Raw genomic sequence first — 23,955 nt, 5'->3', positions numbered from 1 at the left:
GGACTATCTCATACCAGCATGGTGCATAAAATAAAAATGAAAACTAAGCACAAAAGATGCTCCAGGATTTGAACATATCACGTGAACGAAACAAAGACGAAAACATATCGATACTTGTTGAAGAAAGATGGGATGCCTTCCGGGGCATCCCCAAGCTTAGACGCTTGATTCTCCTCGAATATTTACTTGGTGTGCCTTGGGCATCCCCAAGCTTGAGGTCTTGCCTCTCCTCCTTCTCCTCATATCGATACCTCCTCAATCTTTGATCACTTCATCCACACAAAACTCAACAGAAAACTTGGTAAGATCCATTAGTATAATAAAGCAAATCACTCTAAGTACTGTTGCAAACCAATTCATATTTTGGTTTTGCATTGTAGCTACTGTAATATAAATTTTCCATGGCTTATACCACCGATAGAATCGATAGTTTCATCAAAACAAGCAAAACAATGCATTAAAAAATCTGTCTTAAACAAGACAGTCTGTAGCAATCTGAACATCTACCATACTTCTGATACTCCAAAAATTCTGAAACAATTAGGAAAAATAAAAAAAATTGTAGCGGAAATTGGGAATGGCTCCTAGGTGCATATGCACCCATTGTCTAAATACATATCTTGAAAACTTGAAAAATTCTGAACAAAAATCCCGCGTGTATATCCGGACATTCTATGTGCGTGCACAAAGTTTTCAATGAAAAAAGAGGGTTTTTGTGGCTTGTGTAAAAAAGACAATTTCTGATGCTTCATTACAACTATTCATTTTGTATTTCTATATCTTTTTTACACAAGCCAAAAAACGTCGTTTTTCACCGAAACTTTGTGCATGCACATAGAATGTCCGGATATACCCCTGGGATTTTTGTTCCGAATTTATCAACTTTTCAAAATGTGTATTTAGACAATTGGTGCATATGCACCTAGGAGCCAAAACACCGCGTCCGTAAGTAAGACAGTACAAAAGGTTTCAGAACCGTTTGACGGTCCAGTAAAAAATGTAAAATCGTGCACCACAGCCAAAGTTTCTGCTTTGCACCGCACAAACCAACAAGCAATTTAAACATCCTAAAGGAAAATCTTCGCACATTATTTTTATAATACAATGGAATTGTACAAGGGGATAATTATTTTTGTTGAAAGGTTTCTGCAATTAAGATTCATTAAGTTTCCATGAGCATGAACAAAGTTCAAGGACGTACCCCACTTCAACGGTGTTTGTCTTTCTCGCTTTCACTTTTTTTGTGAAGTTTTAAGTTTCCCCTCTATATTTTTTTGTTTTTAAACTATATAAAAGCACTCAACAGAAATAAATGACTCACTAAAACTTCCGGGTCGTCTCCCTGGCAGCGCTTTCTTTAAAGCCATTAAGCTAGGCATAAAGTGCTCAAGTAATGGATTCACACGGATGCCAATGTATATCAAAGACAATTTGAATCAACAATGATTTAGTATTTAGTAGTGAGCACAAAGCAACATATATCATGCAATGACGAAGTCTAACTCTCTTCCTATGCATCGACATGTCATACAAGAACAATTCATGAACATCAAGTAAAGGCCAATACATAGCATAAGAAGTTTCTTGCAATTTTATCGTGTTAGAAACATAAAGAGCCGGAGATGTAGTTCCTCTCTCATAATAATTGCAAGTAGGAGCAGCAAGCACATGCATATTATATTCATCAAAATCATCATGTGTAGTAGCAAAATGCAACCCATCAACATAATCCTTAATAAGAGCAAACTTCTCCGATATAGTGTAGTTTGGAGAATTCAAAAAGATAATAGGACTATCATGTGTGGGTGCAATAGCAACAATTTCATTCTTAACATATGGAACTATAGAAAGTTCATCTCCATAAGCATAATTCATATTGGCATCTTGGCCACAAGCACAACAAGCATCGAGTTCATCAAAAAGGGATATTTCAAAAGAATCCAAGGGATCATAGCAATTATCATGGCATTCATCCTTCGGTAAGCATGAAGGGAGACTAAACAATGTATGAGTTGGAGAGTTACTCTCATTAGAAGGTGGGCACGGGTAGCTAATCCGTTGTTCCTCCTTTTGTTCTTCGCTCTCCTCATCATATTTTTCATCCAATGAGCTCACAGATTCATCAATTTCTTCTTCCATAGACTCCTGCAAAATATTAGTCTCTTCTTGGACAGCGGAGATTTTTTCAATAAATCCATCAATATCGGAATTATATTTATAAATATCATAGCTATATTTAAGGATGGCAAAATTTTCAGGTCCATAAACATCATCATCAAAAGCATCATACTTTTCAAACAAAGATTCAATTTCATAAGCACCCTTAAAAGCGATGAATTCTTCTATTCGTTCCACATCACAGTAATCATATATAACATTTGCATAAGAAGCTAAGGTTTCATTATCATTAAATTTGCATGAAAAGGGAAGGTGTGGAGCATTCATCCATAGCAACAAGTAAAATCATATCTCAAGCATAAATCCCGAGCATACCAATGCAACAAATAAATTTGATCCCATAACAATTTCCCTTTTTGTGTCAAGAGAGAATCCCTAAAGTATTCATGTTGATCCAACGTTACTCCCATTATCAAGTTGAATGGGCTTTTCTCAGGGTTATCAAACTAGTGCATAATATTTTTCACATAACGAGCATCGAGGGTTTTAGGAGGTTCCCCATCTCCATGAGTAGCAAGTATGTGACGCCCCCGATTTGACCGTACACTAATCATGCATGCAAATGTGTACGATCAAGATCAGGGACTCACGGGAAGATATCACAACACAACTCTACAACATAAATAAGTCATACAAGCATCATAATACAAGCCAGGGGCCTCGAGGGCTCGAATACAAGTGCTCGATCACAGACGAGTCAGCGGAAGCAACAATATCTGAGTACAGACATAAGTTAAACAAGTTTGCCTTAAGAAGACTAGCACAAACTGGGATACAGATCGAAAGAGGCGCAGGCCTCCTGCCTGGGATCCTCCTAACTACTCCTGGTCGTCGTCAGCGGGCTGCACGTAGTAGTAGGCACCTCAAGTGTCGTAGGTGTCGTCGTCGATGGTGGCGTCTGGCTCCTGAACTCCAGCATCTGGTTGCGACAACCAGGTGGAAAGGAAAGGGGGAAAAGAGGGAGAGAAGCAACCGTGAGTACTCATCCAAAGTACTCGCAAGCAAGGAGCTACACTACATATGCATGGGTATATGTGTAAAGGGGCATATCAGTGGACTGAACTGCAGAATGCCAGAATAAAAGGGGGATAGCTAGTCCTGTCGAAGACTACGCTTCTGGTCATCTCCATCTTGAAGCAGGTAGGAGAGAGTAGATTGAAGTCCTCCAAGTAGTATCGCATAGCATAATCCTACCAGGCGATCCCCTCCTCGTCGCCCTGTTAGAGAGCGATCACCGGGTTGTATCTGGCACTTGGAAGGGTGTATTTTATTCAGTATCCAGTTCTAGTTGTCATAAGGTCAAGGTACAACTCCGGGTCGTCCTTTTACCGAGGGACACGGCTATTCGAATAGATAAGCTTCCCTGCAGGGGTGCACCACATAACCCAACACGCTCGATCCCATTTGGCCGGAAACACTTTTCTGGGTCATGCCCGGCCTCGTAAGATCAACGCGTCGCAGCCCCACCTAAGCACAACAGAGCGGTCAGCACGCCGGTCTAACCCTATGCGCGCAGGGGTCTGGGCCCATCGCCCTATGCACACCTGCACGTTGCGTACGCGGCCGGAAGCAGACCTAGCCTAGTGGCGTTCCAGTCCAATCCGGCGCGCGCCACTCAGTCGCTGACGTCAAGAAGGCTTCGGCTGAGACCACGACGCCGGGATACCCATAACTACTCCCGCGTAGATGGTTAGTGCGTATAGACCAAATGGCCAGACTCAGATCAAAAACCAAGATCTCATTAAGCGTGTTAAGTAACCGCGAACGTCGACCAGGGTCAGGCCCACCTCTCACCTGGGTGGTCTCAACCTGCCCTGTCGCTCCGCCACAAAGATCCACTTGCGGATACTCCTACGAGCTGACCCAACTTTAGTCATCACATGTGTCATGTATATAGTATATAAGTATATACCCGTGATCACCGCCCAGGTGATCACGGCCCGATAGTATAGCACAGCAGACGGACAAGAATGTAGGGCCACTGATGGAAATCTAGCATCCTATGCTAAGCATGTAGGATTGCAGGTAAAGGTAACAACAGTAGTAGCAAGGATAGGCTATGCATCAGGATAGGATATCGGAAAGCAGTAACATGCTACACTACTCTAATGCAGGCAGTATAGAGAAGAATAGGCGATATCTGGTGATCAAGGGGGGGGGGCTTGCCTGGTTGCTCTGGCAAGTAGGAGGGGTCGTCAACTCCGTAGTCGAACTGGGCAGCAGCAGCGTCGGTCTCGTAGTCTACCGGAGAGAAGAGGGGGGAAGAAACAGTAAATACAATGCAAACATAAACATGACGATGCGTGAAATGACAATGAGCGGTGCTAGGTGTGTCCTAACGCGACAGTAGGTGGTACCGGTGAAGGGGGGAACATCCGGGAGGTATTCCCGATGTTTCGCGTTTTTGGACAGACGGACCAGAGGGGGGAAGTTGCTAGTTCGATAGGTTAGGGAGGTGTGGTGGACGAACGGACTGCGTATTCGGATTCGTCTTGTCGTTCTGAGCGACTTTCATATAGAAAACATTTTCATCCGAGTTACGGTTTAAAAGATATGAATTTTCAAAGTTTATTTGAATTTCTGAAATTATTTTAATTAAGCAAAAATGAATTATGACGTCAGCATGAGGCAATGCTGACGTCAGCAGGTCAACAGAGCTGTTGACCAGGTCAAACTGACCAGTGGGCCCCATCTGTCATAGACAGTGGGCTAACAGAAGATTAAACTAATTAATTTTTAGTTAATTAACTACTGGGCCCACCTGTCAGTGAGTGATTAGATTAATTAATTCGTTTTAATTATAAAAACATTTTTCTTTTTTTTTAATTTTGCGGCGGGGCCCGCATGTCAGTGACTGGGCCTGCCCAGTCAGCAGTTGACCGGGTCAACCCAGTCAACTGGGACCCACGGGGCCCACTGGCAGTGGCCCCGGGGTGGCCCAAGGCCAGCCACGTCGGCGGCCGGCGCCGGAGCGACTCCGACGAGCCAAACGCGGCGGCGCGGCTCGGGAGGGGCGCGGGTTTCGCGCACAGGGGGTCTGCGGGGTTGTGGCTGGGCGCGTTCGACGCGGCTCGGCGCCGCGCGTCCAACGGTGGTGGCCGTAGTGGCTGGAACGGGCGGGGGCGAGCGCTTCGAGCTCGCCGGCGGCGAGGTGCTTCGGGCTGGGGCGGGTGCGGCGTTAGAGCGCGCGAGCGGCCGAACTAACTAGCTAGGCGGGTGCGGCACGATGCGGTCGAGCTAATGGGCCTACGCCCATGACCAATTGGTCACCGGAGACCCGCCGGCGACGAGCTCCGCGGCGCTGCGTTCGGGCGCGCGTGGGGAAGCAGCTAGGGGGCGCGCGAGAGCGAAAGGACAGGGGAGGAGGCGGGAGAAGCTCACGGCGAGGCTATAGGGGGACGGCAGTGTGCTCGGGGAGGCTCGTCGGAGGCGAAACGGGGCGGCGATCGACGGCGGCCGTGCGGGGAAGAAGAGCTCGGGGAGGTCGTTGCAGGGGCTCCGGTCTCCGATGGGCTGCACCAGACGAAGCAGCGGGCGACGGCGGTCCTTGGAGACACCTTGGGGCGGCGAGGTGGGTACGGTGGCCGTGTGAACGACGGTGAACGGCGGCGACCGTGTCGGGCGTGGGGAAGGAAGGAGCGGCGCAGATCTGGGGAGGGAGAAGAGAGAGGCGCAGAGGCCGAGAGGAGAGCGGGGGCGAGTGGGAGAGAGGCCCGAGGAGGCGGGGGGTGCTGGCGCCCTTATCCTCCCCGTCGCCGGCGAGGTGGTGCGGTGGGGACTGCCCCTGTTCCGACCCCGGTCGGGGGAACAGGGAAGGGAGGCGAGTGGGAGAGGTGGGCTGGGCCGGGGGTCGGCCCAGTTGGGCCAGGGGTGCTGTGGGGGGGGGGCCTTCTCCTTTTTCTTTTTCTTTGTCTGTGTTCTTTTGCATTTTATTTTTATTTGTTTATTTTATTTTCTGTTTTATTTCATTTAAAAGTATTTAGGTATTTTATAAAAATGTGTTTTCTCCACCATAATTACCAGTGTATTATTTGGCACCCACCGAACATTTTTGTTTAAATTTTTGAAAACTTTTATTTTCCACTTTAATTTTAATTGAAGTTTGAATCAGGAGTTTGAACAGAAATGTGATTCCAATATGATCAAGCCCTGTTTAGCAACATGATTAGCTTAATCACAGAGAGTTACTGTAGCATGATTCTCGGGGTGTTACAAATCTCCTCCACTACAAGAAATCTCGTCCCGAGATTTAGGAGGTAGAAGGAAACAGTGCGGGGTATTCTTCGCGCAGACGATCCTCTCGTTCCCAAGTGGCCTCATCTTCAGAATGGTGCGACCACTGGACTTTGAGAAACTTGATCGCCTTCTGACGTGTGCGGCGTTCAGCTTGGTCGAGAATGCGGACCGGATGCTCCCTATAGGAGAGGTCTTGCTGCAATTCGAGCACTTCATGATCCACAGCTCGGATTGGGTCCTTGAAGCAACGGCGGAGCTGTGACACATGGAACACATCATGAACCTGAGAAAGGTTCGGCGGTAGCTCCAGTTGGTATGCCACTTTTCCACGCCTTTCGAGAATAGTGAATGGGCCAATATAGCGAGGAGCTAGTTTGCCCTTGATCCCGAAGCGGTGAGCACCCTTCATAGGTGTGACTCGAAGATAAGCCTTTTCGCCAGGTTGATAGACCATGTCTTTATGATGACGGTCATACTGACTCTTCTGACGTGACTGAGCAGTCTTGAGATTCTCGCGAATAATGCGGACTTGTTCTTCGGCATCTTGGATAATATCCGGGCCGAAGAGTGGACGTTCCCCAGTTTCTGACCAGTTCAGAGGGGTTCGACACTTTCGTCCATATAACACTTCGAAGGGGGCCCTCTTCAGACTAGCTTGATAGCTATTATTATAAGAGAACTCAGCATACGGGAGAGATTCCTCCCATTTCTTGCCGAAGTAAATAACGCAAGCTCGAAGCATGTCTTCGAGAACTTGGTTGACGCGTTCAACTTGTCCTTGCGATTGAGGATGAAACGCAGTACTGAATGACAGATGAGTTCCCATAGCTTCTTGGAAACTTGCCCAGAATCTTGAAGTGAATAAGCTGCCACGGTCTGAGCTGATAACCAATGGAATACCGTGGAGTGAAACAATCCTGGACATATAGAGCGTTGCCAACTGGCTAGCAGTGATCGTTTCTTTGACTGCCAGGAAATGTGCAACTTTGGAAAGCCGGTCAATGACGACAAGAATAGCATCATTACCTTTCTGTGATTTGGGAAATCCAGTGACGAAGTCCATCTCAACATGGTCCCATTTCCATTCAGGAATAGAGATAGGTTGCAGAGTTCCAGCAGGCCTTTGATGTTCTGTTTTGATACGACGGCAAACGTCACACTTAGCAACATAACGAGCAATGGCTTGCTTCATATTAGACCACCAGAATCTCTGAAGGATGTCTTGGTACATCTTTGTACTACCAGGGTGGATACATAGAGGCGTATCATGAGCTTCTTTCATAACTTCCTGTGTCATATCCAGGTTTTTCTCTGCACATGGCACCACTAGGCGGCCCTTGAAGTATAAGGTGCCATCTTCAGCAATGGTGAATAATGAGGGCTTTCCTTCTGTGAGGTAGCGCTTAATCTTGTGGGCTTCAGAGTCATACTTCTGTAGCCTTTTGATGCTATCCACGAGATCTGGTTTAGCAACTAGGGTATTGAGGGAACCCTGGGTAACAACGTGGAGGTTCACCTTGCCAAACTCCTTAGGAGGGGGAGTGAGTGCACTCGAAGGAACAATATGGAGGTTCAGCTTCCTGAATTCTTCAACAAGCGAGGGCTGAACTTTGTGAACCTGTGGTTGCAGTAAGACTGGCGGCTCAAAGCATCAGCCATTACATTAGCCTTGCCTGGCGTATAGGAAATGCCCAAGTCAAAGTCTGCAACAAGCTCCATCCATCTCTGCTGACGGAGGTTCAGATCTGGCTGAGTAAACAGATACTTCAGACTTTGGTGGTCAGTGAAGATCTCGCAACGATTACCAAGAAGGTAATGTCGCCACTGCTTCAGCGCATGAATGACAGCAGCAAGTTCGAGGTCGTGAACTGGGTAGTTCTCTTCGTGAGGGCGCAATTGCCGAGAGGCATAAGCAATCACTTTGCGGTCTTGCATTAGGACACAGCCTAATCCTTGACGGGAAGCGTCGCAGTAAATGACAAAGTCCTTCTTAGTATCAGGTGGAGCTAGAACTGGAGCAGAAGTCAACTTGTCTTTGAGTGCCTGGAAACTTTCCTGACATTTGTCTGTCCATTGGAACTTGACGCCCTTATGCAACAGGTTAGTCAGAGGCCTGGCGATCTTAGAGAAGTTCTCGACGAATCGACGGCAATAGCTGGCGAGACCGAGAAAACTTCTGACTTGCTTAACGTTCTTGGGAGGAGTCCAATCAAGAATAGCCTGAACTCGCTCGGGGTTGACGGCAATACCATCCTTAGAGATGACATGCCCAAGATAGGTTACTTCCGGTAGCCAGAATTCACATTTGGAGAACTTGGCATATAGTTGATGTTCTCGTAGCTTTTCCAGCACAAGTCGAAGATGTTCAGCATGTTCTTCTTCGTTCTTGGAAAATACCAGGATATCATCCAGATAAACCACGACGAACTTGTCGAGGTAATCCATGAATATGTAGTTCATCAGACGAGAGAAGGTGGCTGGAGCATTGGTTAAACCGAAAGACATGACGGTGTACTCGTATGAACCATAGCGAGTCACGAAGGCGGTCTTTGGGATATCCTCTTCTCGAACACGGATCTGGTGGTAGCCCAACCTCAAGTCGAGCTTAGAGAACACTGACGAACCCGCCAGTTGACCATATAGATCATTGATCCGAGGAAGAGGGTATTTATTCTGAATGGTAGCTTGGTTTATAGGACGGTACTCTTGAACTAACCGGTTTGTCCCATCCTTCTTCTTGACAAAGAGCGAAGGTGCTCCCCAAGGAGAGCAACTTGGGCGAATGAATCCTTTGCGAAGAGATTTGTCGATTTCCTCCTTAAGCTCAAGGAGTTCATGCGGCGGCATTTTGTAGGGTCGCTTGGCTATAGGAGTGGTGCCTGGTTTCAAGTCGATGATGAATTCGACAGCTCTAGCAGGGGGAATCCCTGGAAGTTCTTCAGGAAACACGTCGAGGAATTCACGCACGACGGGAATGTTTTCAATGCCCTCGAGTGGTGCAGCATTCAATGCATTCAATGCATAGAGCCTTGCCTCGGCATTTTGCACCAGATGAGCTTGGTAAGCAACTATTTCATCTAAAGGGTGTAGCAGATGGACGGTCTTAGTGGCGCAAACTATAGAAGCAGTATGCGCTTTGAACCAATCCATACCCAAAATGAGGTCGATGTTAGACGACTTCAGGATAATGGGAGAGGCATAGAATTCCAGCCCTTCGATTTCCACGGGGACATCGATGCCAACCAAGGAGGTTTGACACTGTCCCACGGGGGTTTTGACCGGTACCGAAGTGTTCATCTCCTCACATTTAACGTCGTGCTTGTATGCAAAATCTTCTGACATGAATGAATGCGATGCACCTGTATCAAATAAAACGGATGCTGGTACTGAATTTACGAGGAGTGTACCCATCACAGTAGCAGGCTGGTCTTGAGCTTCGTTGAGATCAACGTGGTTGGCATGAGCACGACCATAAGACTTAGCATTGTTGTTGCGGGGCTGATTGTTACCACGGCCAGTTGCTGGAAGGGCCAGTTGATTCTGGTTCTGGTTGCATTCTTTAGCACGGTGTCCTGGTTGACCACACCTGAATCACAAGCCATTATTCGGAGTGGGAACAGGAGCTTGGGATGGTGGAGCTGGAAGTCTTGACTGCCTAGACGGTGGTGGAGGCAGGCGAGGTGCAGCATAGGTCTGCCTTGGGGCAGATGCATTTGGACGGTACATGCTGTTCGGGATCCATATCTTACGCTTCTATGCGGGTGAGCCCGAAGATGAGCCCGTGTCACGGTTGCGCCTGTGATAGCTCTGGTATTCCTGCAGACCAGTTTCGACATTGATGGCCTTGTTCACCAAGGTGGCGAAATCAGCAAAGTCATGCACTAGAAGTGCGAGCTTGATGTCAGCTTGAAGGCCATCACGGAACTTCTCCTGTCTGCGTGCATCAGTTGCAATGTCCTCTTCATCATAGCGAGACAAGTCCAGAAACTCCCACAGATAAGCTTCAACAGTTTTGTTGCCTTGGGTGAGGTTGCGGAACTCACGCTTCTTCCGGTCCATGACTCCCTGAGGAATGAAGCGGGCACGGAAAGCAGCTTGGAACTCTAGCCAGGTGATGATTGTTCCAGCTGGCAGAGTACGCCTGTGGCTGTCCCACCATTGAGCTGCGGGTCCCTTCAAGAAGAAGGAAGCAAAAGTGACATAGCTGGCAGGGGCTACATCAGCAGACTCCATCTCATAGGTGATGTCACGGAGCCAGTCATCAGCATCCAGAGGCTGAGTTGAGCTGCGGTAGATGGTTGGGTTGAGGCGTATGAAATCTTGAAGAGTCACTTGGGCTGGCTGCTGGTTCATATTGGGGCGAGGAAACTGAGCCATCATATTTTCCATGAACTGGCGGTTCAGTTCAAACTGTTGGATCATACCAGCCATGTACTCAGGTGGTGGTGGGGCATCGCCACCACGACCACGACCACCTGGTCTAACCATCCTGCTAATATATAACAGGGGTAGTTCAGCATTGAGAAATATTTGCAAAGACAAGAATCATTCATGATGAAACATGCATAACGAAAGGAGCACGATAGCTACTACATAGTAGTCGGCATAACTTACAAAAGGGGTCATGCATAGAGTTCAGTACATAGAGTTCAGTACATAGACTAAAACATCATAGGCGGCACACAGGCTCGCGGCGAATGCATCTAACACTACAAGCAAGCCTACATCAGTCCCAAGAGGTACTGTGGAGGTAATCGTAGCCCGACAGCTGGTAGTGAGGCAACGGATAGCCCTCCACGTCAGCAGACTGGGGGCCGCGGATACTCAGGTGTAGAGCCCGACGCTCAGGTGGCAGAAGAGGACCAAGTGCGGAAGAGTAGCCTCCCACCTCTGGCCAACCGACTCCGTGGGGCATCACGGTCCTGGCTGGGTAGATCGCAGTACGCGGTACCTGTCCAGATCGGACAAAGGGGTGCAGCAGTGTCAGAGCACGGTAAAGGTGCTGACGGGTGGTGTACATCTCGTGGCGAAGAGCTCGGTTAGCTCGATCCAGCCCATCAGCATGCAGAACCAGGTTCTGATGGTAGAAGGGCTCTCGGGTGACAGTGGAGTAGGCAGCAGTATAGTATCCCTCCGCACCAACATCAGATGCGATAGCAATGTGCCTGAAAGGGGAGGTGTCCAACTCCCGATACTCTCCATGAAGACGTGTCAGAGCAGCATAGGCAGCATCGTGGACAGCCATATCGATGGTCACACCAACACCATGTGCAGTGTGCAGCACAGTAGTGGAGTCATACTCCCGCGAGTAGAGGTGGACGATGGCGCGGTACTGCTCCTGGTTAAAGTCCTGGTACTCCTCGTAGACGGTGTACTCAGGGTGCCAGCGATAACCCAGATAGGTCATCATCTCAGCTAGCACCGCAGGTGATCCCGAGGCACCAATGGCCATCGTGTGGCGAACGACCTGTCTCGTGGGTTCCATCTGAAAGCAAAGACGTTTCAAAGGAGTCAAATGACAGTGTGTGAATTGTTCAAAATACTATTCTAAGAAACAACTATGGCTTATCCAACTTTGGGGTGAATGTGGTCACGGGATCCTAGTGTTAGAGTTAGTAAATTCGTTTAACCCGAGTAGAAGAGAGTTCAGAGTCCCAGAGTAAAGGTCGAGGAGTAAAAGATCCTAGTACCACCCAATGGCGACGTGGGCCCATAAGACACACATCCATGTTAGTAAAAGTTTTGTAATGTCTAGACTCGACTTCGGCCAAGGAGTGTGGAAAGGGGGATTCCTACAGGCAGTCGGCTCTGATACCAACTTGTGACGCCCCCGATTTGACCGTACACTAATCATGCATGCAAATGTGTACGATCAAGATCAGGGACTCACGGGAAGATATCACAACACAACTCTACAACATAAATAAGTCATACAAGCATCATAATACAAGCCAGGGGCCTCGAGGGCTCGAATACAAGTGCTCGATCACAGACGAGTCAGCGGAAGCAACAATATCTGAGTACAGACATAAGTTAAACAAGTTTGCCTTAAGAAGACTAGCACAAACTGGGATACAGATCAAAAGAGGCGCAGGCCTCCTGCCTGGGATCCTCCTAACTACTCCTGGTCGTCGTCAGCGGGCTGCACGTAGTAGTAGGCACCTCAAGTGTCGTAGGTGTCGTCGTCGATGGTGGCGTCTGGCTCCTGAACTCCAGCATCTGGTTGCGACAACCAGGTGGAAAGGAAAGGGGGGAAAGAGGGAGAGAAGCAACCGTGAGTACTCAATACAAAGTACTCGCAAGCAAGGAGCTACACTACATATGCATGGGTATATGTGTAAAGGGGCATATCAGTGGACTGAACTGCAGAATGCCAGAATAAAAGGGGGATAGCTAGTCCTGTCGAAGACTACGCTTCTGGTCATCTCCATCTTGCAGCAGGTAGGAGAGAGTAGATTGAAGTCCTCCAAGTAGTATCACATAGCATAATCCTACCCGGCGATCCCCTCCTCGTCGCCCTGTTAGAGAGCGATCACCGGGTTGTATCTGGCACTTGGAAGGGTGTATTTTATTCAGTATCCAGTTCTAGTTGTCATAAGGTCAAGGTACAACTCCGGGTCGTCCTTTTACCGAGGGACACGGCTATTCGAATAGATAAGCTTCCCTGCAGGGGTGCACCACATAACCCAACACGCTCGATCCCATTTGGCCGGACACATTTTTCTGGGTCATGCCCGGCCTCGTAAGATCAACGCGTCGCAGCCCCACCTAAGCACAACAGAGCGGTCAGCACGCCGGTCTAACCCTATGCGCGCAGGGGTCTGGGCCCATCGCCCTATGCACACCTGCACGTTGCGTACGCGGCCGGAAGCAGACCTAGCCTAGTGGCGTTCCAGTCCAATCCGGCGCGCGCCACTCAGTCGTTGACGTCAAGAAGGCTTCGGCTGAGACCACGACGCCGGGATACCCATAACTACTCCCGCGTAGATGGTTAGTGCGTATAGACCAAATGTCCAGACTCAGATCAAATACCAAGATCTCGTTAAGCGTGTTAAGTAACCGCGAACGTCGACCAAGGTCAGGCCCACCTCTCACCTGGGTGGTCTCAACCTGCCCTGTCGCTCCGCCACAAAGATCCACTTGCGGGTACTCCTACGAGCCGACCCGACTTTAGTCATCACATGTGTCATGTATATAGTATATAAGTATATACCCGTGATCACCGCCCAGGTGATCACGGCCCGATAGTATAGCACAGCAGACGGACAAGAATGTAGGGCCACTGATGGAAATCTAGCATCCTATACCAAGCATGTAGGATTGCAGGTAAAGGTAACAACAGTAGTAGCAAGGATAGGCTATGCATCAGGATAGGATATCGGAAAGCAGTAACATGCTACACTACTCTAATGCAGGCAGTATAGAGAAGAATAGGCGATATCTGGTGATCAAGGGGGGGGGCTTGCCTGGTTGCTCTGGCAAGTAGGAGTGGTCATCAACTCCGTAGTCGAACTGGGCAGCAGCAGTGTCGGTCTCGTAGTCTACCGGAGAGAAGAGGGGGGAAGAAACAGTAAATACAATGCAAACATAAGCATGACGATGCGTGACATGACAATGAGCGGTGCTAGGTGTGTCCTAACGCGACAGTAGGTGGTACCGGTGAAGGGGGGGAACATCCGGGAGGTTTTCCTGATGTTTCGTGTTTTCGGACAGACGGACCGGAGGGGGGAAGTTGCTAGTTCGATAGGTTAGGGAGGTGTGGTGGACGAACGGACTGCGCATTCGGATTCGTCTCGTCGTTCTGAGCGACTTTCATATAGAAAACATTTTCATCCGAGTTACGGTTTAAAAGATATGAATTTTCAAAGTTTATTTGAATTTCTGAAATTATTTTAATTAAGCAAAAATGAATTATGACGTCAGCATGAGGCAATGCTGACGTCAGCAGGTCAACAGAGCGGCTGACCAGGTCAAACTGACCAGTGGGCCCCATCTGTCATAGACAGTGGGCTAACAGAAGATTAAACTAATTAATTTTTAGTTAATTAACTACTGGGCCCACCTGTCAGTGAGTGATTAGATTAATCAATTAGTTTTAATTATAAAAACATTTTTCTTTTCTTTTTTTTTAATTTTGCGGCGGGGCCCGCATGTCAGTGACTGGGCCTGCCCAGTCAGCAGTTGACTGGGTCAACCCTGTCAACTGGGACCCATGGGGCCCACTGGCAGTGGCCCTGGGGTGGCCCCAGGCCAGCCACGTCGGCGGCCCGCGCCGGAGCGACTCCGACGAGCCAAACGCGGCGGCGCGGCTCGGGAGGGCCGCGGGTTTCGCGCACAGGGGGTCTGCGGGGTTGTGGCTGGGAGCGTTCGACGTGGCTCGGCGCCGCGCGTCCAACGGTGGTGGCCGGAGTGGCTGGAACGGGCGGGGGCGAGCGCTTCGAGCTCGCCGGCGGCGAGGTGCTTCGGGCTGGGGCGGGTGCGGCGTTAGATCCCGCGAGCGGCCGAACTAACTAGCTAGGCGGGTGCGGCACAATTCGTTCGAGCTAACGGGCCTACGCCCATGACCAATTGGTCACCGGAGACCCGCCGGCGACGAGCTCCGCGGCGCTGCGTTCGGGCGCGCGTGGGGAAGCAGCTAGGGGGCGCGCGAGAGCGAAAGGACAGGGGAGGAGGGGGGAGAAGCTCACGGCGAGGCTGTAGGGGGACGGCAGTGTGCTCGGGGAGGCTCGTCGGAGGCGAAACGGGGCGGCGATCAACGGCGGTCATGCGGGGAAGAAGAGCTCGGGGAGGTCGTTGCAGGGGCTCCGGTCTCCAACGGGCTGCACCAGACGAAGCAGCGGGCGACGGCGGTCCTTGGAGACACCTTGGGGCGGCGAGGTGGGTACGGTGGCCGTGTGAACGACGGTGAACGGCGGCGACCGCGTCGGGCGTGGGGAAGGAAGGAGCGGCGCGGATCTGGGGGGAGAAGAGAGAGGCGCAGAGGCCGAGAGGAGAGCGGGGGCGAGTGGGAGAGAGGCCCGAGGAGGCGGGGGGTGCTGGCGCCCTTATCCTCCCCGTCGCCGGCGAGGTGGTGCGGCGGGGACTGCCCCTGTTCCGACCTCGGTCGAGGGAACAGGGAAGGGGGCGAGTGGGAGAGGTGGGCTGGGCCGGGGGTCGGCCCAGTTGGGCCAGGGGTGCTGTGGGGGGGGGCCTTCTCCTTTTTCTTTTTCTTTGTCTGTGTTCTTTTTCATTTTCTTTTTATTTGTTTATTTTCTTTTCTGTTTTATTTCATTTAAAAGTATTTAGGTATTTTATAAAAATGTGTTTTCTCCACCATAATTACCAGTGTATTATTTGGCACCCACCGAACATTTTTGTTTAAATTTTTGAAAACTTTTATTTTCCACTTTAATTTTAATTGAAGTTTGAATCAGGAGTTTGAACAGAAATGTGATTCCAATATGATCAAGCCCTATTTAGCAACATGATTAGCTTAATCACAGAGAGTTACTGTAGCATGATTCTCGGGGTGTTACAAAGTACAACTAATTTTTTTGGTGTTTCGTGTTCCATATCCATAACTAAAGATAGAGAACAACTTCGAACAAGAAATAAAAACTACTTAGTGATAAAGCAAACAAGCACACACGAGAATATTCACCCCACGCTATTGCTCCTTGGCAACGGCGTCGGAAAGAGGTCTTGATAACCCACAAGTATAGGGGATCGTTTGTAGCCTTATTCAATAAATATGAGTGTTGAATCCAACAAGGAGCTAAAGGCAGAACAAATATTCCCTCAAGTTCTATCGACCACCGATACAACTCTACGCACACTTTAACGTTTGCTTTACCTAGAACAAGTATGAAACTATTTTGTAGGATTGATCCTAGAACTATTTTGCAAGAATAAAACTAGAAGTACTTTGCGAGATAATAAAAGTTAGGTGTTTAGTAAAAGGGTTTGTGTCAACAAGAAAGTTATTTGTCCCGAGGCAATCGATAACAAGTACCGGTAATCATTCTTGTAATTTTATATGAGGGAGAGGCATGAGCTAACATACTTTCTCTACTTGGATCATATGTGCTTATGATTGGACCCCTAGCAAGCATCCACAACTACTAAAGATCATTAAGGTCATGAAACCCAACCATAGCATTAAGTATCAAGTCCTCTTTACTCCCATACGCCATAACCCACCTACTCGGGTTTAAGCTTCTGTCACTCTCGCAACCCACCATAAGCGAATCATGAACATATTGCAACACCCTACAGCGGGGGCCGCTCACGTTTGCACGAAAACGGAGGGCACTGTAGGATAGCACCATAAATAAAACATACAATCATACCAACCAAGATCACGATTAACCCACAGGACAAAACGGATCTACTCAAACATCATAGGATAGCCAAATATCATTGGGAAATAATATATGGAGTTGAGCACCATGTTTAAGTAGAGATTACAGCGGGGAGAAGGGGTGTTACACCGCTGCATAGAGGGGGAGAGAGTTGGTGTTGACGATAGCAAAATTGTTGATGTAGACCGCCGTCCCGATCGTTGCCCTGGCGGCACTCCGGCGCCACCGGAAGCGAGGGGGAGAGAGGCCCCCCTCCTTCTTCTTCTTCCTTGGCCTCCCGATAGATGGGAGGAGAGTTCCCCCTCTGGTCCTTGGTCTCCATGGTCGCGGAGGGGTGGGAGCCCCTCCGAGATTCGATCTTCCTTTCTGTTCTCTTCTGTTTCACGTTCCCAGGTCTGGCCAAAAACCGTTTCTTATATTCCCGGAGATCTGTAACTCTGACTGCGCTGAGATTTTAACATGATTTTTTTCTGGATATAAGCTTCCTTGCGCCCGAAGTAGAGGTCCAACCGACGTACAAGGTGACCACAACCCACCACCACGCGTCTGGGTCAGGGGTGGTGTGCTGGTGTCTTGTCCCCTTTGTGAGTCTCCGTTTGTAGTGATTCCAACTCCCAAAAATCACATATATTCCAAAATAATTCTCCGTGAAATTTTGTTGCATTTGCACTTCGTTTGATATGGATTTTCTGCGATACAAAAAAATGCAAAAAATAGGAACTGGCACTGGGCACTGGATCAATATGTTAGTCCAATAAATCATATAAAAAGTTGCCAAAATATGTGAAAGTTGTATAATATTGGCACGAAACAATCAAAAATTATGGATACGACGGAGACGTATCTACCGCCGTGGCTGCTAGCCCACCGTCGACCGCCGGGATCATCACCCGCTCCGCCACCGCCGCCCGAAGGAGGGAGGCGGAGGTGGAGGCCCACACGTGCGTCAGCGGCCTTGCGCGCTACAACGAGTTCCTGCGGGAGGAGGAGGAGCACCTCGTGGAGCACGCAAAGAGCCTTACTGCAGCCATGGCCGCAGCACACGCCGACGCAGAGGCGAGGAATCAGGAGATCTACGAGCAGTCTCGCCGCTTCGAGAGGGACCGTCTGGAGCGGCAGTGGGCGTTTGAGCTAGCGAGCGTCGCTGAACGTGCAGCAACGGAAGGCACCGTATTGTATTTGTCCAGCTCATCGGTAGGCTCCTCCTCCTCCTCTGCCTCTTACTGAGCGCGCTCGGCAGAGGAGAGGCCGTCGGAAGTAGCACAAAGCCCCTCCGTAGTAGTATTTAGGGGCTATTTTGTTCAGTTCATCTGACTATAGATGTGTGGTGGAACTGTACAACGTACTTAAAATTAGCTAGTATATATAGTTGAACTAGCTATTTCAGTACGTGGTTGGCAACAATTGGGGAAAAGTTTGGTCAGTTCAGCTATCGATTTAAACTGTTTGTATAAATTAAGAACGACTGCTTAATCTATAAATGAAATCTATGCTTAATTACTGGATTTTAGCTGCAAAAATTTGATAGTGCTAGTGATTTTTAGCTGCATATTTTGACAAATCGCAGTGTTACAAGGATTGAAAAATGGCAATGTTACTAGATCAACAAATGTCAATCTTTCCAGTTTGACAAATGGCAACATACCCAACATGACAGATGCAAAATCTTACCAAATTGTTTGTACGTGGTTGCACACGGGTCATCCAAAACAAACGTTTGGGTTGAAGGGATGCACAAATCCCGCGCTGCGAATTTTCCCTCGAATTAAGGGGGAAGACCATCGCTCTCACCTTGCATACGGGTGTTCTATCTAATACGTTTATGATCAAGAGCTGCAGAAATCCTGCTCGGCACATTTCTCTTGGCTTCCCGGGGAAGCTATCGGTTTGCATACGGGTGTTCTAACTAAAACGTTTCTGACCAAGAGCTGCACAAATCCTGCTAGGCACATTTTCCCTTGGCTTCCTGGGGAAGTTGTCGGCTTTGCATACGTGTGTTCTAACTAAAACGTTTGCAATGAGTGTTTTATATTTAAAAACCGATTTAAACTGTGGCTTGGGTGCCATTAATGGAGAGGATGCAAGCAAGGCGGGCGGCCATGGAAGTCAAAGGGCTCACTTTCCGGTGAGCCTGCGCGGCGTACAGCTCGGACGCTTCCTGGTGAGCCTCCGCATTGGAGTATAGCTCGCACGCCTCCCGTTTAGTCAAGCACTCAAGCACCTTTCCGCACGACACCTCCTAGCCATTAAATGTAACATCCCAATTTTCCTAAATTAGGATGTTAATAGATCATTCATATGCATATCATATTTTTATTGCATTATTTGCTTTTCTGCAATATTCGAATCATTATGCAACTGAAGGCAATTTATTAAGTGGAGATAACATGACTTCTCCCCTGTTTTTAAAAATGTTCATAATGTGCAGAATATTATTTTCAGTTCATCTGATATGTTCTGGTAATCTTCAAAATATTTTCTTTGACTATTTTGTTGCTGTTTTGTGTGACCTATTGCATAAAATGAATTTTCAAAAATTGCATTAGGTGAGGAACTAGTGTTCCTGTAATTTATGTTAGTAGTATATATTTTACTATTGTGTCTGTGTATTTTTTTATTTAGTTTTTATACTGTTGTTTTTATTTTAGTTTTTACTTCTGCTGCTTCTGTTAAAAAAAGAAGAAGCGAGCCGGTCAGCCCGCCAGCCAGCCGGCCCAGCAGTGCCACACCACACCGCTGCGGCCCACCTTCCTCGCGAAGCGGTACGCACCGCCGCACCGCTCGCCCGACCAGCACCCGACCCGCTGCCCCCTCTCTCACTGACCGCGGGCCCCTGCCCTGTTTGTCCCCTCCACCGAGTCAGACGCACGCGCCGTGCAAGCACGCCAAGGCCGAGCCTGACTCGACCCCGCGCCCCTGGTCAACCCCGTGCGACCTAGGGACACCGCACGCGAGCCCACGCCCACGACGCACCCCCGCATCCCCTCCCTGATCTCTCTCGTTGCCACACGCTCGAGCGAGGGCGAAACGCATCTCGCCGCAGAGCTCCCCTGCCACCGCCGTTCGCCGGAGGTTTTCCCGCCGTAAGCTCACCGCAGCCGCGCCGCTCTCTCTTTCTCTCGAACCTGCGCTCGCTTGCGGTCCCGTTTGACACGGTTTCCTGGGCAGGAGACCACCGGAGAGCCGACGCCGCCGGAGCAGCCGCGGTTCACTTCGTCACCGCCGCTTGCAGGGGACACCCCGTCGCTGTTGAGCACCACCACCACCTCTGCCACTCACCGCCGCACCCGCCCGTAGCCTCACCTTCGCCGGAGCACCACCGGAGAAGCGCCGCCGCCTACGCCCGAAGCCGCCGCTGTCTTCCTCTGTTTCTGGTGAGCACGCACACACAGCAAACCTCGGCCAATCACGGGCTGACACGTGGCAGTTCGCTATAGGACACGCACAGGAATTGCTACAGTGCCCAGGAGATTTATGTTCCTTTTGTTTTTCACGGATTTTCATCCAAAATTCGACTAGCTATATCTTTTAGTTTACATATCCAAATTAGGTGATTCTTTTTCCTTTGATCTCAAAAAATAAGCACATTATCTCAGTACTAACTTTGCACATGTTTGCACTTTTAAAATTTTAATTCGTTTGAATTTGAAATAAATCTTCCGGAGGCTGTAACTTTGAAACCGTTTGCCGGATTTGAGTGTTTCTTTTTGCATTGTGACTGTAGTGCAATTTAGGTGATGTTAAGCTACTGTTGTTGGGTTTTTGAAATGGTTTTCTTGCTGTTGGTTTTGTTTTGGTTCTATTCATGTTCCGGTGATTGATTTGTTGAATTGTGTGAAACGTGTAGATTGTCCGGAGTGCGACGCGAGCTACCGTCAGGAGTGTGACTTTCTGAACCAGAACCAAAGCAAGTTACATGTGGATCATCCTTTACCTATTGTTTTTCTATGCATGTAGTTATATCACACTACGAATATATGCATGTATAGGAGTAATATATATTTTGGCTATACTGTGGAGCTATCTTCCCGTCATTGCAAATTGTGGTAGTTGTAGTTTGCTATGCTTTGTAGACAGGGTGGTTCGTGTATTCATTGAGCTTGTGGGGATTATATATATATATAACAAATTGAGTAGTAATTAAGGACTTAATTCATCTCTGGGCGGAATTGGTATTGATGGGTGGTTTGAAGAACATCATGGTTTATACCCTCTGAATGTAAGTGGACGGCCGCCCAGGCTCAAAAAGATAAGACACACTTAGTGATGAGTAGCTTCCATGCGCAACCACTAGCTAAATGGGCTCTGGATTAGTTGAGTAGGTTGTGGGATCCTCGCCCAGGTAAGCTAGCAGATGTAGATATGAGTAGGTGTACCGGCTGCCGGGGGTGGAGGTGACTGCTTCTGAAAGACTTCGTCTCAATCTCCGGGTTCAGTCTAGTGGGTAAAGTGTGCAAAACTCTGCAGAGTATTAAAAACTAATCATGATTAGCCGTGTCCCCGGTTATGGATAAATTTGAGCGACTATGCCATTACAGTTGTTGGATGATCTTGACAGATGTGACACTTAATAATATTTGTGGGAAAACTTAATAAAGGGTAGGTTGGAGTTGATCTTGCCAACTAAACCTTGTGTATATAATTGTAGTAATAAAATAACTAAATAAAAATTTGACTATTAGGTAGTTATGAGGACAACAGCTTTCTAAAAAATAAACCCTCGAGCCTTCCTTTGTTGTACTATGCATATACATCTAGGTCTGCTATATTATCACTCCTGTGTAACTTGCCAATACATTCAAAGTATTGACCTATATGGCGGCAACGTCTCATGTTGTGGGATATTCAAACGAAGAGTAAGGTACCGTTAGGGTCGCGAGTCTGCACTCAGCATCGCCAATGGGCTATGATGGGACTCATCGTTATTTTCTGCTAGTTTCCGCTATTTGATTGAATAAAGCTAGCCAAGTGCTATGCAGATTGTTTTATTTTATACATTCTGGATAATACGTTGTAATAAATGATGCACTTGCTATTCTGGTATTCATGTATACTATGTGTGCTAGCGAGTTCGACCCAGGGACTAGCACGGTAAGCACAGAGACTCAAATCCTTCGAGGTTTGGTGATTACATTAAAAGAGAGAGGCGTGGCGTCACGTGAATGGTTAACAGAACGCACACAATTTATATGCACTAGAGGATGTGCATGTAGTTCAAATTTGAATTATGCACATAAAATGCCTAGAAAACCAAGTTAATGTATAAAAATGTCCAAACGAACCCCGTAAAATTCCAAAATTAAACAAAACACTCCTGTTCTTCTATGTTGACACTAGAAAATTTTTAAAAACAATAACAGGCAACGGATATCGTTTCGTCCCCAAAGGTGGTACGTTCCCTACCGAAACCATCACGCTTGTTGTGAGAAGCTCTGGTTTGTGAGACACTTATACCCAAACCTGCCCCAAATGGGACAAAAAATTTACCACGACATGTTGATGCCGCTCCATGATAGCATGCCAAGTTTCATGAATTTCATACGAGTTTTGGATTTACTAGAATTTAAAAACCAGGTATCTCAATGTTTGCGGCCGAGTGACGGTGGCAGTGATGAGGAGCGAACCTCGAGGCGAGGGTCGATCCATTGTTGGCCCAATCTTTCACACCACAAAACTCCATCGCAGCAACAACTAGATGCGGGTTTACAAAGATGTTCACAAACCTCGCAAAAACAAAACGCCAATCCCTCGATCTGAAGGAATAACGTGGACGAACCGTATAGGTTCAGCTTGTAATCTCCTATGCGTCGCGTCGCAGAAACTCACATGCTAGTAGAGACTTTTGACAAGATTTCTCAAAACTCGATAATGGCCGACGGCCGAATCACACGTGGTGTCTAATTCATCTCAAAATAAACTTACCTTACATGACGCACACATATGGCTATATATAGTCGACCCTTACAATCTGAACCGAACTAAACAAACCCACTACATTTAAATATAGTAAACAAACTCAGCTTTGGAGTCTTTCTAATACAAAGGTAAATCTCTGCACCACATTACGTGACATGCATATAGGTGGACCCCACCCTAATGCAAACAATGAGAGGATATCACGTAGACATATCCTCATAGCAGCCGGGCAAATAAAATTAGTTTGGACAAAAATCCTTTGTTTTGCGTCCTTTCCATTTATCTCCAACCGGCAAATCTCCTTTCCCGGGATCCCATGAAAATTGCTTGCATAAATACCAACTAAAAATCAATTTAGTTTTTCTTTTTCCATTGACCAGATCAACATGCAGATGCATAAAGAACTCTTGATTTCTTGAGATAGTTTTCTCATATAGATATCCTACGACTATCCTCCATCAACACGTCTCCAAAGAAATAGCTTTTAGGTGGTATTCTTTCTCTCCACTAACGTTCAAGGCATGTTCATGCACGGAACTAGTATCTTCAACATGTACGTCCATGTATGTGTCTTAAGATTTTACATACAAGTCTCTGACCTCAAGCATATCTGTCTCCAACACATAATTTTGAACGACCATACCAGTAACATCTTGAGGAAAGACAGCAGTAGCAAGCGTGTTAATGGCCGTATCATCCTTCCTCCCTTCAAGCAAAACCGTCCTCGGTTTTGAGTCAGTCTCTTTAACAATAACGTAATCTGCTGACCGAACATGGGCCGAAATTTCTTCAGTGGGTTTCACTTCCTTCTTTGCTTCTTCTTGTTCCTTCATCTTTTGTTGTCGTTCTTTCCTCCAAGTCTTGAAAAACTTCTTTTCAATGGCCACGAGAACATATTTTGTATCATGTTTGACAGTGTATGTGTTGACGAGATAGTCATGTGTAGCATTATTTTCCTTGTACCATGGCTTTCCCAACAACATATGACATGAGACCATTGGTGCCGGATTACGTCACAAGAAAATTTGCCAACTGAAAACAGTACCGTAGTTTGGTGTGTAATGTTGAGCTTGTCGTGGTACCTCCTCAGTGGTCGTGGATGTGGTGTCATCGATAGTTGCAGATTATCCACCATGGCAATGCCGACCGCGTTGATCGAACTGTCATGGTCGATCTTTGTGGCGCAAACTTTCTCTCCCACTTTACAGTAGGTGTGAAAAAGTTCAGCACCATAACCCTTTTCCTCAAGAAAAAAATCGTCGAAGAGCCTCGAGTAGCTCCTTGG

This window comes from Triticum aestivum, chromosome 7D, assembly GCF_018294505.1.
Source record: "Triticum aestivum cultivar Chinese Spring chromosome 7D, IWGSC CS RefSeq v2.1, whole genome shotgun sequence".
NCBI classification, from domain to species: Eukaryota; Viridiplantae; Streptophyta; class Magnoliopsida; order Poales; family Poaceae; genus Triticum; species Triticum aestivum.
Note: the sequence above shows the minus strand (reverse complement) of the source record.